Genomic DNA, 8,996 nt, shown 5'->3' with positions numbered 1-8,996 from the left:
GCATCCTCTGAGTTTTGTTATCAAGTCTTGTAACCATCCCCATAAACCAGTACTGAATCATGCCCCTCTGTTCTTACACAGGGCCCTGTTTCCCCTCCTGCAGACTGTGAATACATCAGCAGGCCAGCATCGACAAGGCAGCTCTGCTTCTGCTGGCAGCAATGGCAGCGCCAATTTTCTTAAAGACTCAGAACAGACCTTGAAACAGAACAGTAGAACAGAGCATCTTGGGACCAGATCCCCTACAGTCCCTGCCTTGAAACCTATGGGCAGAGCTACACAATTTCTGATGAGATCATCTCCGACCTTGGATGTGCATGTGGACATGAAGAGGAGAGAGCACTCATAGCTCCCAGTTCCGGTTCCTCCTTGCAGCTAGCCACCCTTCATTATTTGTTCTTGCCCCACACTTTGGCAAAGCCCCATCAAAATTGGTTTGCCTTGCAGCTGTGCTGGAGCCATGGCTTGAGTAGTCCTGCTTTAGGGTCTGACCAGCTAATCCCGGCCCCTAACTAACAAAATATTTCTCTCCTAGTGCCTTAAAGGGGAGAATTCTTCAAATCTTATTTAAAGCTTTCTCCCCTCCTTCATCCCTTCTGCTCCAAAGAGCAGGTCACTTAACTCTTTGTATCCTGTGATGTGTTAGTTCCCAGATCTGGCGAAAACCCCTAGCATTTTTATGGAGGTGGAGTCCGCTAAGATACTATATCTTCTCCCTTCAGAGGCATGCTGGGTTCTAGGTCACTGTTTTTTTCTATTCAGCTATTACTTTTTCCATCCTGTTCTTCTTGAATAGAGCGCATTTACTAAGTAGGTTAGGTACTTTCAGACTTTTTGCAGAATGGACACTCTTAAAGGTTTTCTAATGGAGAGCCAGACCACAGTGCAGCAAATTTAAGTTTATTCCCGGTAGCTATGCCTTTCCCAGTCATCTTTTGTAGGCCCTGGAAAATAGTGTATGACTCACCAACAGCCTGTGTTAGCAAAATAAAACTGATTTAGATAAAAACATTCATACACAATCCCATACATGCTGAGAAATTATTTTCCTTCTTTGATCCAGTCACATACAATAATCATAACCCGTTATACCTCACTACCCTTCACATCATAGAAACTCTTACAGGATGTGTAACAAACAGTGCTATTCAGACAATGGAAGAACCACTCCACCTCCACAGAAGATGAAAGCTCTTCTCCCTGCTCCTGCTAGCAGCTTGGCCTTCTAGCTCAAGCAGTTACAGGGCAGTGAGAGCTCTGGGGCAAATGATTCCAGCTTCTAACCACAAAGCCACAGCACCGTATCTGTGGTTGTGGCTCTCGGTCCCTGGTGTTGATCCCCTCCATGTCTGAGAAATGCTGAAGAATTCAGAACTAGTGCCCATATTTCTGATGAAAAACACTGAAAAGCAGCATTTCCCAGTAGACAGTTTGTCCAGCCAAGAAACAGGAGAGGGTCAATATTCCAGCCAGCTATTCCTTTGTTGAAGAAATTCATGAACAGTACCTGAAGTAGTGAAGGGAAGGAATGGACTCCTTTCCTGAAAGAAGTAACTCCCAGATTAAAGAACATGAGACAAAGCAAAGATTTTGCCTCTCTCTGCCAGGAGCACTAGGAAGTATCCCAGCTGTTTGAGGAGCTGCTCTGTTGAAGGCTTTCACTGGTTTGCCTTTAAATTCACAAGCTGAGGTTCTTTCACCACAGATTTTCCTTGTATCTCACTTCTGGGAAGCTTTACCTAACCTAATCTTTAAAATCTCTCTTTAAAATATTTTACTACTACTTTTGGAACTTCTAATACTTGTTCCCTTCTTAGAGAATTCTCATCAGCTTTGAATTTTTCTCTTTCAACAATTTAGAAACTATTATTTTGTCCTCTTGCAGAGCCAACACAGTGCAGGTGGGAGGGTGGATTGTTGATAAAAAGAGCTTTACATTTCTTTTGTGTCAAGCTGGGCTGTTACAGAGCTCAACAACAGCCTCCACATAATGTAACCAGCCCAGAGTTTGTTTCTACATTACACCAGTTTCCACAGCACTGTCTCAGTTTGGTAGAGCAAGCTTCAAGTGGCTGTAAAAGTGCCCCTCGGTGTAACAACTATGTCAAGGCCAGGAGATTCCTTGTGGTGGCCCAGTGCAGGATCACTGTGAGATGACTTTCTGCTCCGCCTCTTGCATTCTCACAGCCTGTGCACAGTCTGTGGATGCACAGATGGTGCAGAGGAGGGATGAGAGGACAAACCTTACTCAGGCAAACTATGCATGCTTTTCTCTCCCCTTCCATCCCTGAAAAAATTATTTGGAAAAAAAGCTTCCTCTGCTTTGAATCCCCTCCAGTTTGTCTATTTGGATCATAAAATATATTCCTATTCTTCAAATAATAAGTAACAGGTTACAGTATTTATATCTGTGAATATGTCTGGCAAGTTTCCTTGAGATAAATGTCATCTCAGATGTACATAACGTTTTAGCTCAGCTGCTGGACAGCAACGTGTGTCCTACCAGTAAGGTCAGTCAGAAACTAGAATAGTTTGCTTAATTAGGTAATTTAGGGTCAAGTCTCTGTAGGCATCTGCCATAGGGGCTAGATTTATAAAAACACTGTGGCAAGCTTGGAACAATGTTGTCTAATATGAATTCTCCCTGCTGTATAAATATGTCTTGTAATAATTTGTGTCCTGTCTGTATTCATTTCACTGCTTGAGCTAAGCTGCATATAAAGGGGCCTTTTCTGTTTGGTTAGAATAGTTAACATTGTCACAGAACAGTTGCTGATCATGCAGCAGGCAATACAGAATTCCCCCTTCCATGACATGGCTGCATTAATTACACTAGATGACTTTGGCTTTGTTTTCACAAGGGGAAAGAATATCCACTTTTATTATAGAGTGCTAATGCACGTAGCAATGGCAACTATCTGTCTCACTCGTGCTAGAGCTTCTCTATGCTCATGAAGATGTTTAAAGTAGAGAATAATTTCTGGTAGGAATATGCTTACCAACAGAAGTATGCAAGAGTCTGAGATTAAGTATAGTTGTGTATTTAAGGCCACTAGCACAGTACTTGGAAATGTGCAGTCTTAAAGAAGATGTCTCCTCTGTGTGTCTCTGGGTAGTTGCTTTCCTTTCACTGTCATTCCACTTCTTATCCGCAGGGAGAACAGTATTTCCATTATCCACTTAGCTTGAGGCTAAGAATGCACTTGTCCCTAACATAGACAATTTTTTTTAAGTCTCTATATCCTGCCATAATACTAATGAAAATTTTACACCATTAAGACTCCTTTCAGAGGATGTCCTCAAAGATGAATATTCAAACAGTAAAACCCAGTGCTGTTAGAGTTGCCTTGAAATGCTTAATTTGGTATGCATATGCGTGGGTTTATTACTAAAAGCACTTATAGAGTCTTGGCAAGGTGCTTTGAGTGGCTGTCTATGGGCTTCTGTCAAAACTTTTTATTTTTTCATATAAAACAACAACAACAACAGAAGCAAAGAAATAAGACAACCACCTATACACTTTTTGCCTGTGCCTAGCTAGCTGTAGAATCAGAGCAGATCTCATCTTGCTCAAAATGTAGTCCTCAGGAGGTAAAGAAACTCCCCATTGATTGGCCTTGCCTCCAATCCCCTTTCCTTTGGGGACGGGTTTTACTTTTAGAGTCCTCCAACAGATGCTGCAGAAAACTTTCCTGTCAGCACTTGCTAGGTGTACTGCGATGTTTCCTGTCATGTTTGTTTGTAAACGGCTTGCTTTGTATCTTAAAGCAACTGAGATCAGTCAAATTCTTTATCAGTCAGCAGTATAATGTGCTGAAATTAACCATAATCGCTTTAACCAGGTATATTTGTCACTATACACTGTCTAAGCCATGTATATTTGTGCCTGTAGCACATTTCTGGTTGCTGCAATGTGGTGCTCTGTGAGCACCTTGACTGGAGCAGTTCTACTGTAGCAGGGCTACTCAGACACTCACACTCAGTTCTGGGGAAGTCAGCCACTCTAAAGGGTGTTGCAGCCCACCTATGCTCTCTTATTCAGACAGACGTTTATTTAGCAATTCAAGCTTCAGTGCTTGCTGGCTAAACCTTTAAAAACATGCTCCTGTTGTGGATGGTTCTTCAGGATCAACACCTCAGTCCTGCTTAGTGAATCAGCATCTTTTCCACATTGTGTTTTCTCCTTGTTGGGAGGTGCAAGGCACTGGGCTCATCCCTTGCAAAACAGTCAAACCCAAGCCCTGAAAACAGTGTTTCACATCTCATGCTTTTCTGCGGTGCCTGATCATTTTGCCTCAGCCTTAAACCTGAGGACTGTTGAATCTGTCACTATGATGGTCCTTATCCAACCTTCTCCTGTTCTTTATTCTCTCAAACACCCTGAAGTTGCACCAGGAGAGGTTTAAATTGGATATTAGGAAAAATTTCTTCACTGAAAGGGTTATCAAGCACTGGAACAGGCTGCCCAGGGAAGTGGCTAAGTCCCCATCCCTGGAGGTATTTAAAAGATGGGTAGATGTGGTGCTTAGGGACATGGTTTAGTGGTGGACTTGGCAATGTTAGGTGTATGGTTGGACTCGATGATCTTAAAGGCCTTTTCCAACCTAAATGATTCAATCATTCTGTGATTCTGATTCTATGTCTTCTGAACCCCATCTCCATTTGGCTCTTTGAGTCACCTTCTTCTCATCAAGGTCTTCCTTCCTGTCATCCACTCCCTGAAGCCCAGTAGAAGTCCCTAGGACAAGAGAGCTCATGTTCCCATGCTCAGCTGCTAGCAGTCATGAAAAGCAAGTTCAGAAAGAAATCTCCATACACTCCAGCAAGTCTGTGCTGGACCACACTCTGCACTGAACAAATCTTTTCTCAGGCTGTCGTTGCCAACTATGTCTCTGCTAAGGATGTGACATAGATTTCTAAAAGAATGTTTATAAGAGCCAAAAATTGGAAAATTTTCATTCAGCTCATAAGAAGGGATACATCAAAGCCAAGAAAGACACCCTGACAAACTCCCTCCACAGCAGGCAGGCCCTAGGTCTTTTCAGCAAAAGGTTTGCTATAAAATGTTTGGTTTTTTTTAACTTGAACAAAACATTCTTGTGCTGTCATTTATAGAAGCAATTGGGCCGTTTGAACTGAATTCCCTGTGTTCCCTGCCTCTTCCCTCCCCAGCAGAACAAGAATAACTCTACCTGAAACTGATATGCAGTATGGATATTTTCTGCTCAAACAATTCAGGATTTTATGATGGAATCACCAGCATAGTAGTACTGCTAGTACAAAAGCAGCTTTATGTACACAGTGTACATACAGTGACAGGAAGACAGAGGGACGTGTTATGACCCCAAGGATCTGATGGATAAAAATCATGGTTTAACAATGTAATTTTATATATTTTAAGTTATAAATATTGGGTTCCTTTTGTTTCTCAGCCTTTAGGCTGCATTTGTACATCGTATCACCCAGCTGTTCTTTGCATTCTTGATGGCTAGGCCTTGGCATGATTTGAATGACAACTGAGATTTTCTCATGATCTCCTGACTCCAGCAATCAAGAGTTTAATAAAAACAGCAAACAAATCAAAACTGAGATTCAGCTATAGGAAAGGGCAAAACAGCTCTTATCATTGTAGTATGCCAGGCCCATGGGTATGCATGGCAGAGTGCAGACTGTCAAGCACTAATTAGCTACAGGGCAGAGCTCCTGAGATCAGACCATTCTGTGGCATTGATATAATTATTTGCAAATACCTGGAAAAGCATATTGATGCTGAAAGCGTCTTCAGTGATCCCACAAGTTGCAAGCGATGTACTTTATGGTGTCAGTTCTGCTGCATTCCTGACCTTTCTCCCCCTCCTATCATCGGATGCTAAATACATCAAACACTGTTAATTGTCCACAATTTTAAGGCTACATTGTGATTTGAATTCATAAAGGAATGACAAGGGTCCCAAGTGGCCTTTGAAGCAGAAAAAGAGAGTGATTAAGACGGGTAGAAAATGAGAGGAGGGCCTGAGAGGGAGTGAGTGAAGGCCTACAAAGAGCGAGCTTGTGCGCACCAAAATCATCTAGTGGGTGGGGTGGGGGTTTGGAGGCTGGGGATCATCCTGGTTTGCATGTAAAAACTTGGGCTTGTGGAGGGAAATGTAGAGACACCTGCTCTCCTGGGAGACTGTTTCTGACAGAAACTCTGCAAACATGAAAGCCCTATTCAGAGGCCTGGCAGGACTATTGATGGCCTCACACATGGAGCACCATGGTTTTTCCCAGCATCAGAGTCCTAACCTGTAACATGTCCCCTGTCAAGAGAGGGAGAAGTAAAGAAGACAAACACTGCGTGTGGAGCAAAGATGAAATAGGGTGTGGTCATGGAGAACCTGAGAGAGAGAACTGAGAGTGTCTACATGGAGAGACAGCAGTAGCACAGATTGTGTATGGGCACTTCCAGCCTTCATCCAGAGGATGACGGAGTTCTTGACAACAAATATTCTTATTAAAGTTTCATGTACAGTTGACTTGACAATGCCTGAAGCAATTTCTCCTCTAGTTACCTCTCTGTGTGTAACAACAGCTAAGCAGGCAAAACTTTAATGCCCCAAACAAAAGCTTTTCTAAAGTGAAGCTTGAAATGGAAAATGCATGTTGATAATTCAGGACAGATTATACTGCAAGAGTCATATAACTACCCCTAAGTTGAGCATTTCAGGGCTTAGCAATATACGTGCATTATCCAGAATAGAAATTGCAGCTGGAATTTCATACTGTTCCACAATACAAAATAACTTTGTGCATAGACAGACATGTAATCTCAGAATGCAGAATAAAAAAAAAAAAATATAAGTAATCTAAACATGTTACTCCATAAGAAAAGCATAGAGTTGAGATGGGATGTTCTGGCCTGTTGTGTAATGACATTATCCAAAACTTTGCCTTTATTAAAATTTACACAAAAATACATAAAATGTGAAAGAATACAGTACACCAGGAAAAGATACCATATTGGTAGTGGGAAAAAAAGTATTCTATAGAAAATGTCAGCAATATTAAGAGATTCCTCTGATGTCCAGCAAAGATGAGGGGTTTTTTTGTCCCCTTGGAAAATTGGTCTATCCATATTCCAAACAGTCCTGGTTCTAATGAGTCGGTCTCTTGTTTGTAACCACAGATGAGTATAACAAAACTTACCTTCTACAAGTTACGTTACTAAATAAACAAAGGCCCTATTGGCAGCAACCTCGTATCTGTCCATGAGAAGGTAATAGAGACCAACAGCAGGGAACATAAGCCATCCATGTCTGACTGTAATTTAATAATAATTTGTGCTGACTGTTTTGCTTGACTTTCTTCAATAATGTCCTTAAATGTTTCTGGTTTTAAATAGGGTACATCAAAAAAAGGAAGCAAACATGGAAGATAAATCTGATTATATATCTTCTATGCAAATGGTTTACCAGTGTGCTCTATATAATGACTTCCCACAGATTTTGAGGTGTGGAATAGAATCTGCTTTGCATAATCTTTTGCCTGGATTGGTAAACTGTGTATCAGGGTATTTATCATTTTTATTTTTGCAAGAAAAGTTGTAACTGAAACTCAAGGACAAACGTGTCATTTGAACTGCATCAGCAATTCAGATTCATGGCCTTTACGTTCTAAAACTCTGCTTGTATCAAAGCAAGAAACCAGTCTGAGATGACTAGTGAAACAGGACACTTTCTTCTTAATCTCAGGCAGCTAATACTTTGTTACACCCTGAATATCTTTTTATCCAGTCATAGCTCACCTCTGCTGGAAAAAGGGGAGCGGGGAGGGAGACTATTTCTGTTCAGGAACAAGCTCATGTTTTTCAAGCCGGTCATTTTGCTCTCTGAATCCATAATGTATTTTAAAGAGGAAGTGAGGTATTTTACTAAAAAAGTAATTTCCACCTTTGTTTAGAGCTAGACTGCCCTGTGGTAGAAATGAAGGCCTGACACCCTCACAAAAATATTGCTGGGTTGTAAAACAGGGTCTCTTTCTTCCATATGGGGAAGGGTTTGAGTTCCTCCACCAGCCAAGTTGCAAAAGCAAAAAGGTGGCAGTCATCTTTGCTCACCTCGTGTCAGGGGGCATCCAGTCCTTTTCAGCTGACAAAACAGAGTAGGAGGAACCCCACTCAAACAGTGAAGAGGAATTACGTTCCCCTTTGCATCTCTCGGACTTCTTGTCAGGCATAGAGCAGAATTTTCAGAGGAGCAGAAACTTTTTACAGAAACTGTTTTACTTCTGCCTGGCAGGCCCGTCATCTTGTTGTTCTAGCCTTTGGTTCATGACAAACATTTTCAAAACGTAATGCTCCTACCCCGCAGCTCCACTACCACTGTTCCCACCATGACCTCGCTGCATATGCCTCTAGCACTTGCCTGAAAGTATAAAATGCTTGAGTTCTAGCTGTCTTACTTGTCTGTCACTTCACTCCTGAGCAGTGGCACCCTTGAACAGTCCAGCCGTTCAAATATAGGATACCTAAGCAATGACCTCCAGCAACAAACTCTGTCAATTTAATCCGACATCCTCCAAACAGCTGCTTTGCTGCGTGATCAGAAGTGCAGCCCCCCCTTCTCTGCGTCTCGCCATGCTTATCTGCCTTCCGACACTTGATCACATTTAATGTTGCAGATCTTCTGCGGGCTAGGCCTGGGATATTAAGAGCAAGTGTCCTTTTCCCTTTGTGACAACAGAGATGTGAAACTTCTTACTGCTAAAGATGCAAATATCTGTGACTTCACACTTGAACAACTTCTCTTCATAGTAGTTTACGTACTGCAACAACTCATTCCCATAAACAGTGACATGTGAATACCAGCAGGGAAAGAACAGAAGGAGAAGCCAAGACTTACAATTTTCAACAAGCTGGCTGCAGTCGCTCAGACAGTGGTGTGATGGCTTTATAGCTTTTTGTACAACTTTTTACAGTGGTGGATGTAACAGGATGAAATTAAGGCAAGGATCCAGGC

The sequence above is a fragment of the Platalea leucorodia genome (genome assembly GCF_965183815.1).
Source record: "Platalea leucorodia genome assembly, chromosome: 4".
Taxonomy (NCBI): domain Eukaryota; kingdom Metazoa; phylum Chordata; class Aves; order Pelecaniformes; family Threskiornithidae; genus Platalea; species Platalea leucorodia.
This window is presented reverse-complemented; position numbering follows the sequence as displayed.